Source organism: Anomalospiza imberbis, unplaced genomic scaffold (genome assembly GCF_031753505.1).
Source record: "Anomalospiza imberbis isolate Cuckoo-Finch-1a 21T00152 unplaced genomic scaffold, ASM3175350v1 scaffold_781, whole genome shotgun sequence".
Taxonomy (NCBI): Eukaryota; Metazoa; Chordata; class Aves; order Passeriformes; family Viduidae; genus Anomalospiza; species Anomalospiza imberbis.
The window spans coordinates 12,199-20,239 of record NW_027100399.1 but is presented as its reverse complement, the minus strand read 5'-3'; positions in this window follow the sequence as shown (position 1 = coordinate 20,239).

The following is an 8,041-nucleotide window of genomic DNA, read 5'->3' as shown; positions in this document are numbered from 1 at the left end:
GTCCCGGAAGTAACTTGGCTCTATGGGGCGCGGGGCACGACGGGAGCTGTAGTCCAGGAAATAAGTGACTCTATGGGGCACAGGGCATGATGGGAGCTGTAGTCCCGGAAATGAGTGACTCTATGGGGCGCGGGGCATGATGGGAGTTGTAGTCCAGGAAATGATTAGACTCTATGGGGCGCGGGGCATGATGGGAGCTGTAGTCCAGGAAATAAGTGACTCTATGGGGCGCGGGGCATGATGGGAGCTGTAGTCCAGGAAATAAGTGACTCTATGGGGCACGGGGCATGATGGGAGCTGTAGTCCAGGAAATGAGTGACTCTATGGGGCACGGGGCATGATGGGAGCTGTAGTCCAGGAAATGAGTGACTCCATGGGGCGCGGGGCATGATGGGAGCTGTAGTCCCGGAAATGATTAGAGTCTATGGGGCGCGGGGCATGATGGGAGCTGTAGTCCAGGAAATAAGTGACTCTATGGGGCGCGGGGCATGACGGGAGTTGTAGTCCAGGAAATGAGTGACTCTATGGGGCGCGGGGCATGACGGGAGCTGTAGTTCCGGAAATGAGTGACTCTATGGGGCTCGGGGCATGATGGGAGCTGTAGTCCCGGAAGTAACATGGCTCTGTGGGGCGCGGGGCATGATGGGAGTTGTAGTCCAGGAAATGAGTGACTCTATGGGGCACAGGGCATGATGGGAGCTGTAGTCCAGGAAATAAGTGACTCTATGGGGCGCGGGGCATGACGGGAGCTGTAGTCCAGGAAATGAGTGACTCTATGGGGCGCGGGGCACGACGGGAGCTGTAGTCCCGGTAGTAACATGGCTCTGTGGGGCGTGGGGCACGACGGGAGCTGTAGTCCAGGAAATGAGTGACTCTATGGGGCGCGGGGCATGACGGGAGCTGTAGTTCCGGAAGTAACGTGACTCTATGGGGCGCGGGGCATGATGGGAGCTGTAGTCCAGGAAATGAGTGACTCTATGGGGCGCGGGGCATGACGGGAGCTGTAGTCCAGGAAATGAGTGACTCTATGGGGCGCGGGGCATGATGGGAGTTGTAGTCCAGGAAATAAGTGACTCTATGGGGCGCGGGGCATGACGGGAGCTGTAGTCCAGGAAATAAGTGACTCTATGGGGCGCGGGGCATGATGGGAGCTGTAGTCCAGGAAATAAGTGACTCTATGGGGCGCGGGGCACGATGGGAGCTGTAGTCCAGGAAATGATTAGACTCTATGGGGCGCGGGGCATGATGGGAGCTGTAGTCCAGGAAATGAGTGACTCTATGGGGCGCGGGGCACGATGGGAGCTGTAGTCCCGGAAATGATTAGACTCTATGGGGCGCGGGGCATGATGGGAGCTGTAGTCCAGGAAATGATTAGTCTCTATGGGGCGCGGGGCATGATGGGAGCTGTAGTCCCGGAAGTAACTTGGATCTATGGGGCGCGGGGCATGATGGGAGCTGTAGTCCAGGAAATGAGTGACTCTATGGGGCGCGGGGCATGATGGGAGCTGTAGTCCCGGAAATAAGTGACTCTATGGGGCACGGGGCATGATGGGAGTTGTAGTCCAGGAAATAAGTGACTCTATGGGGCACAGGGCATGATGGGAGCTGTAGTCCAGGAAATGAGTGACTCTATGGGGCGCGGGGCATGATGGGAGCTGTAGTCCAGGAAATGATTAGACTCTATGGGGCGCGGGGCATGATGGGAGCTGTAGTCCAGGAAATGATTAGACTCTATGGGGCGCGGGGCACGATGGGAGCTGTAGTCCAGGAAATGATTAGAGTCTATGGGGCGCGGGGCATGATGGGAGCTGTAATCCCGGAAATAAGTGACTCTATGGGGCGCGGGGCATGATGGGAGCTGTAGTCCAGGAAATAAGTGACTCTATGGGGCGCGGGGCATGATGGGAGCTGTAGTCCAGGAAATGAGTGACTCTATGGGGCGCGGGGCATGATGGGAGCTGTAGTCCAGGAAATGATTAGACTCTATGGGGCGCGGGGCATGATGGGAGCTGTAGTCCAGGAAATGATTAGACTCTATGGGGCGCGGGGCATGATGGGAGCTGTAGTCCAGGAAATGATTAGACTCTATGGGGCGCGGGGCATGATGGGAGCTGTAGTCCAGGAAATGATTAGACTCTATGGGGCGCGGGGCATGATGGGAGCTGTAATCCCGGAAGTAACATGGCTCTGTGGGGCGCGGGGCATGATGGGAGCTGTAGTCCAGGAAATGAGTGACTCTATGGGGCGCGGGGCATGATGGGAGTTGTAGTCCAGGATATGAGTGACTCTGTGGGGCGCGGGGCATGATGGGAGTTGTAGTCCAGGATATGAGTGACTCTATGGGCCGCGGGGCACGATGGGAGCTGTAGTCCAGGAAATGAGTGACTTTATGGGGCGCGGGGCATGATGGGAGCTGTAGTCCAGGAAATAAGTGACTCTATGGGGCGCGGGGCATGATGGGAGCTGTAGTCCAGGAAATGATTAGACTCTATGGGGCGCGGGGCATGACGGGAGCTGTAGTCCCGGAAGTAACTTGGCTCTGTGGGGCGCGGGGCATGACGGGAGCTGTAGTCCCGGAAGTAACATGGCTCTGTGGGGCGCGGGGCATGACGGGAGCTGTAGTCCAGGAAATGATTAGACTCTATGGGGCGCGGGGCATGACGGGAGCTGTAGTCCAGGAAATAAATGACTCTATGGGGCGCGGGGCATGATGGGAGTTGTAGTCCAGGAAATGAGTGACTCTATGGGGCGCGGGGCATGATGGGAGCTGTTGTCCAGGAAATGAGTGACTCTATGGGGCGCGGGGCATGACGGGAGCTGTAGTCCCGGAAGCAACATGGCTCTATGGGGCGCGGGGCATGACGGGAGCTGTAGTCCCGGAAGTAACTTGGCTCTGTGGGGCGCGGGGCATGACGGGAGCTGTAGTCCTGGAAATAAGTGACTCTATGGGGCGCGGGGCATGATGGGAGCGGTAGTCCCGGAAATGATTAGACTCTATGGGGCGCGGGGCACGATGGGAGTTGTGGTTTAGGAAATAAGTGACTCTATGGGGCGAGGGGCATGATGGGAGCTGTAGTCCAGGAAATGAGTGACTCTATGGGGCGCGGGGCATGATGGGAGCTGTAGTCCCGGAAATAAGTGACTCTATGGGGCGCGGGGCATGATGGGAGCTGTAGTCCAGGGAATGAGTGACTCTATGGGGCGCGGGGCATGATGGGAGCTGTAGTCCAGGAAATGAGTGACTCCATGGGGCGCGGGGCATGATGGGAGCTGTAGTCCAGGAAATAAGTGACTCTATGGGGCACGGGGCATGATGGGAGTTGTAGTCCAGGAAATGAGTGACTCTATGGGGCACAGGGCATGATGGGAGCTGTAGTCCAGGAAATGAGTGACTCCATGGGGCGCGGGGCATGATGGGAGCTGTAGTCCAGGAAATGAGTGACTTTATGGGGCACAGGGCATGATGGGAGCTGTAGTCCAGGAAATAAGTGACTCTATGGGGCACAGGGCATGATGGGAGCTGTAGTCCAGGAAATGATTAGACTCTATGGGGCGCGGGGCATGATGGGAGCTGTAGTCCAGGAAATGAGTGACTCTATGGGGCGCGGGGCATGATGGGAGCTGTAGTCCAGGAAATGAGTGACTCTATGGGCCGCGGGACATGACGGGAGCTGTAGTCCAGGAAATAAGTGACTCTATGGGGCGCGGGGCATGATGGGAGCTGTAGTCCAGGAAATAAGTGACTCTATGGGGCGCGGGGCATGATGGGAGCTGTAGTCCCGGAAATGATTAGACTCTATGGGGCGCGGGGCATGATGGGAGCTGTAGTCCCGGAAATGAGTGACTCTATGGGGCGAGGGGCATGATGGGAGCTGTAGTCCAGGAAATGAGTGACTCTATGGGGCGCGGGGCATGATGGGAGCTGTAGTCCCGGAAATGAGTGACTCTATGGGCCGCGGGGCATGACGGGAGCTGTAGTCCCGGAAATAAGTGACTCTATGGGGCGCGGGGCATGATGGGAGCTGTAGTCCAGGAAATGAGTGACTCTATGGGGCGCGGGGCATGACGGGAGCTGTAGTCCCGGAAATGATTAGACTCTATGGGGCGCGGGGCATGATGGGAGCTGTAGTCCCGGAAATGAGTGACTCTATGGGGCGAGGGGCATGATGGGAGATGTAGTCCAGGAAATGAGTGACTCTATGGGGCGCGGGGCATGATGGGAGCTGTAGTCCAGGAAATGAGTGACTCCATGGGGCGCGGGGCATGATGGGAGCTGTAGTCTAGGAAATGATTAGACTCTATGGGGCACGGGGCACGATGGGAGCTGTGGTCCCGGAAATAAGTGACTCTATGGGGCGCGGGGCATGATGGGAGCTGTAGTCCAGGAAATGATTAGACTCTATGGGGCGCGGGGCATGATGGGAGCTGTAGTCCCGGAAATGAGTGACTCTATGGGGCGCGGGGCATGATGGGAGCTGTAGTCCAGGAAATGATTAGACTCTATGGGGCGCGGGGCACGACGGGAGCTGTAGTCCAGGAAATGAGTGACTCTATGGGGCGCGGGGCATGATGGGAGCTGTAGTCCAGGAAATGAGTGACTCTATGGGGCGCGGGGCATGATGGGAGTTGCAGTCCAGGAAATAAGTGACTCTATGGGGCGCGGGGCATGACGGGAGCTGTAGTCCAGGAAATAAGTGACTCTATGGGGCGCGGGGCATGATGGGAGCTGTAGTCCCGGAAATGATTAGACTCTATGGGGCGCGGGGCATGATGGGAGCTGTAGTCCAGGAAATAAGTGACTCTATGGGGCACGGGGCATGATGGGAGCTGTAGTCCAGGAAATGAGTGACTCTATGGGGCGCGGGGCATGATGGGAGTTGCAGTCCAGGAAATAAGTGACTCTATGGGGCGCGGGGCATGATGGGAGCTGTAGTCCAGGAAATGAGTGACTCTATGGGGCGCGGGGCATGATGGGAGCTGTAGTCCAGGAAATGATTAGACTCTATGGGCCGCGGGGCATGATGGGAGTTGTAGTCCAGGAAATGAGTGACTCTATGGGGCGCGGGGCATGATGGGAGTTGTGGTCCCGGAAATAAGTGACTCTATGGGGCGCGGGGCATGATGGGAGCTGTAGTCCAGGAAATGAGTGACTTTATGGGGCGCGGGGCATGATGGGAGTTGTAGTCCGGGAAATGAGTGACTCTATGGGGCGCGGGGCATGATGGGAGTTGTAGTCCCGGAAATAAGTGACTCTATGGGGCGCGGGGCATGATGGGAGCTGTAGTCCAGGAAATAAGTGACTCTATGGGGCGCGGGGCATGATGGGAGCTGTAGTCCCGGAAATGATTAGACTCTATGGGGCGCGGGGCATGATGGGAGCTGTAGTCCAGGAAATGAGTGACTCTATGGGGCACAGGGCATGATGGGAGCTGTAGTCCCGGAAATAAGTGACTCTATGGGGCGCGGGGCATGACGGGAGCTGTAGTCCAGGAAGTAACATGGCTCTATGGGGCGCGGGGAACGATGGGAGCTGTAGTTCCGGAAGTAACATGGCTCTGTGGGGCGCGGGGCATGACGGGAGCTGTAGTCCCGGAAGTAACATGGCTCTGTGGGGCGCGGGGCACGACGGGAGCTGTAGTCCCGGAAGTAACATGGCTCTGTGGGGCGCGGGGCACGACGGGAGCTGTAGTCCCGGAAGTAACATGGCTCTGTGGGGCGCGGGGCACGACGGGAGCTGTAGTCCCGGAAGTAACATGGCTCTGTGGGGCGCGGGGCATGACGGGAGCTGTAGTCCAGGAAATGATTAGACTCTATGGGGCGCGGGGCATGATGGGAGCTGTAGTCCAGGAAATGAGTGACTCTATGGGGCGCGGGGCATGATGGGAGCTGTAGTCCAGGAAATGAGTGACTCTATGGGCCGCGGGGCATGACGGGAGCTGTAGTCCAGGAAATAAGTGACTCTATGGGGCGCGGGGCATGACGGGAGCTGTAGTCCAGGAAATAAGTGACTCTATGGGGCGCGGGGCATGATGGGAGCTGTAGTCCAGGAAATGAGTGACTCTATGGGGCGCGGGGCATGACGGGAGCTGTAGTCCCGGAAATGATTAGACTCTATGGGGCGCGGGGCATGATGGGAGCTGTAGTCCCGGAAATGAGTGACTCTATGGGGCGAGGGGCATGATGGGAGATGTAGTCCAGGAAATGAGTGACTCTATGGGGCGCGGGGCATGATGGGAGCTGTAGTCCAGGAAATGAGTGACTCTATGGGGCGCGGGGCATGATGGGAGCTGTGGTCCCGGAAATAAGTGACTCTATGGGGCGCGGGGCATGGTGGGAGCTGTAGTCCAGGAAATGATTAGACTCTATGGGGCGCGGGGCATGATGGGAGCTGTAGTCCCGGAAATGAGTGACTCTATGGGGCGCGGGGCATGGTGGGAGCTGTAGTCCAGGAAATGATTAGACTCTATGGGGCGCGGGGCACGACGGGAGCTGTAGTCCCGGAAATGAGTGACTCTATGGGGCGCGGGGCATGATGGGAGCTGTAGTCCAGGAAATGATTAGACTCTATGGGGCGCGGGGCACGACGGGAGCTGTAGTCCAGGAAATTAGTGACTCTATGGGGCGCGGGGCATGATGGGAGCTGTAGTCCCGGAAATAAGTGACTCTATGGGGCGCGGGGCATGATGGGAGTTGCAGTCCAGGAAATAAGTGACTCTATGGGGCGCGGGGCATGACGGGAGCTGTAGTCCAGGAAATAAGTGACTCTATGGGGCGCGGGGCATGATGGGAGCTGTAGTCCCGGAAATGATTAGACTCTATGGGGCGCGGGGCATGATGGGAGCTGTAGTCCCGGAAGTAACTTGGCTCTATGGGGCGCGGGGAACGATGGGAGCTGTAGTCCAGGAAATAAGTGACTCTATGGGGCACGGGGCATGATGGGAGCTGTAGTCCAGGGAATGAGTGACTCTATGGGGCGCGGGGCATGATGGGAGTTGTAGTCCAGGAAATGAGTGACTCTATGGGGCGCGGGGCATGATGGGAGTTGTGGTCCCGGAAATAAGTGACTCTATGGGGCGCGGGGCATGATGGGAGCTGTAGTCCCGGAAATAAGTGACTCTATGGGGCGCGGGGCATGATGGGAGCTGTAGTCCAGGAAATAAGTGACTCTATGGGGCGCGGGGCATGATGGGAGCTGTAGTCCCGGAAATGATTAGACTCTATGGGGCGCGGGGCATGATGGGAGCTGTAGTCCAGGAAATGAGTGACTCTATGGGGCACAGGGCATGATGGGAGCTGTAGTCCCGGAAATAAGTGACTCTATGGGGCGCGGGGCATGACGGGAGCTGTAGTCCAGGAAGTAACATGGCTCTATGGGGCGCGGGGAACGATGGGAGCTGTAGTTCCGGAAGTAACATGGCTCTGTGGGGCGCGGGGCATGACGGGAGCTGTAGTCCCGGAAGTAACATGGCTCTGTGGGGCGCGGGGCACGACGGGAGCTGTAGTCCCGGAAGTAACATGGCTCTGTGGGGCGCGGGGCACGACGGGAGCTGTAGTCCCGGAAGTAACATGGCTCTGTGGGGCGCGGGGCACGACGGGAGCTGTAGTCCCGGAAGTAACATGGCTCTGTGGGGCGCGGGGCATGATGGGAGCTGTAGTCCCGGAAGTAACTTGGCTCTATGGGGCGCGGGGCACGACGGGAGCTGTAGTCCCGGAAGTAACATGGCTCTATGGGGCGCGGGGCATCATGGGAGCTGTAGTCCCGGAAATAAGTGACTCTATGGGGCGCGGGGCATGATGGGAGCTGTAGTCCCGGAAATGAGTGACTCTATGGGGCGCGGGGCATGATGGGAGCTGTAGTTCCGGAAGTAACATGGCTCTGTGGGGCGCGGGGCATGATGGGAGCTGTAGTCCCGGAAGTAACATGGCTCTGTGGGGCGCGGGGCATGATGGGAGCTGTAGTCCCGGAAGTAACATGGCTCTGTGGGGCGCGGGGCATGACGGGAGCTGTAGTCCAGGAAATAAGTGACTCTATGGGGCGCGG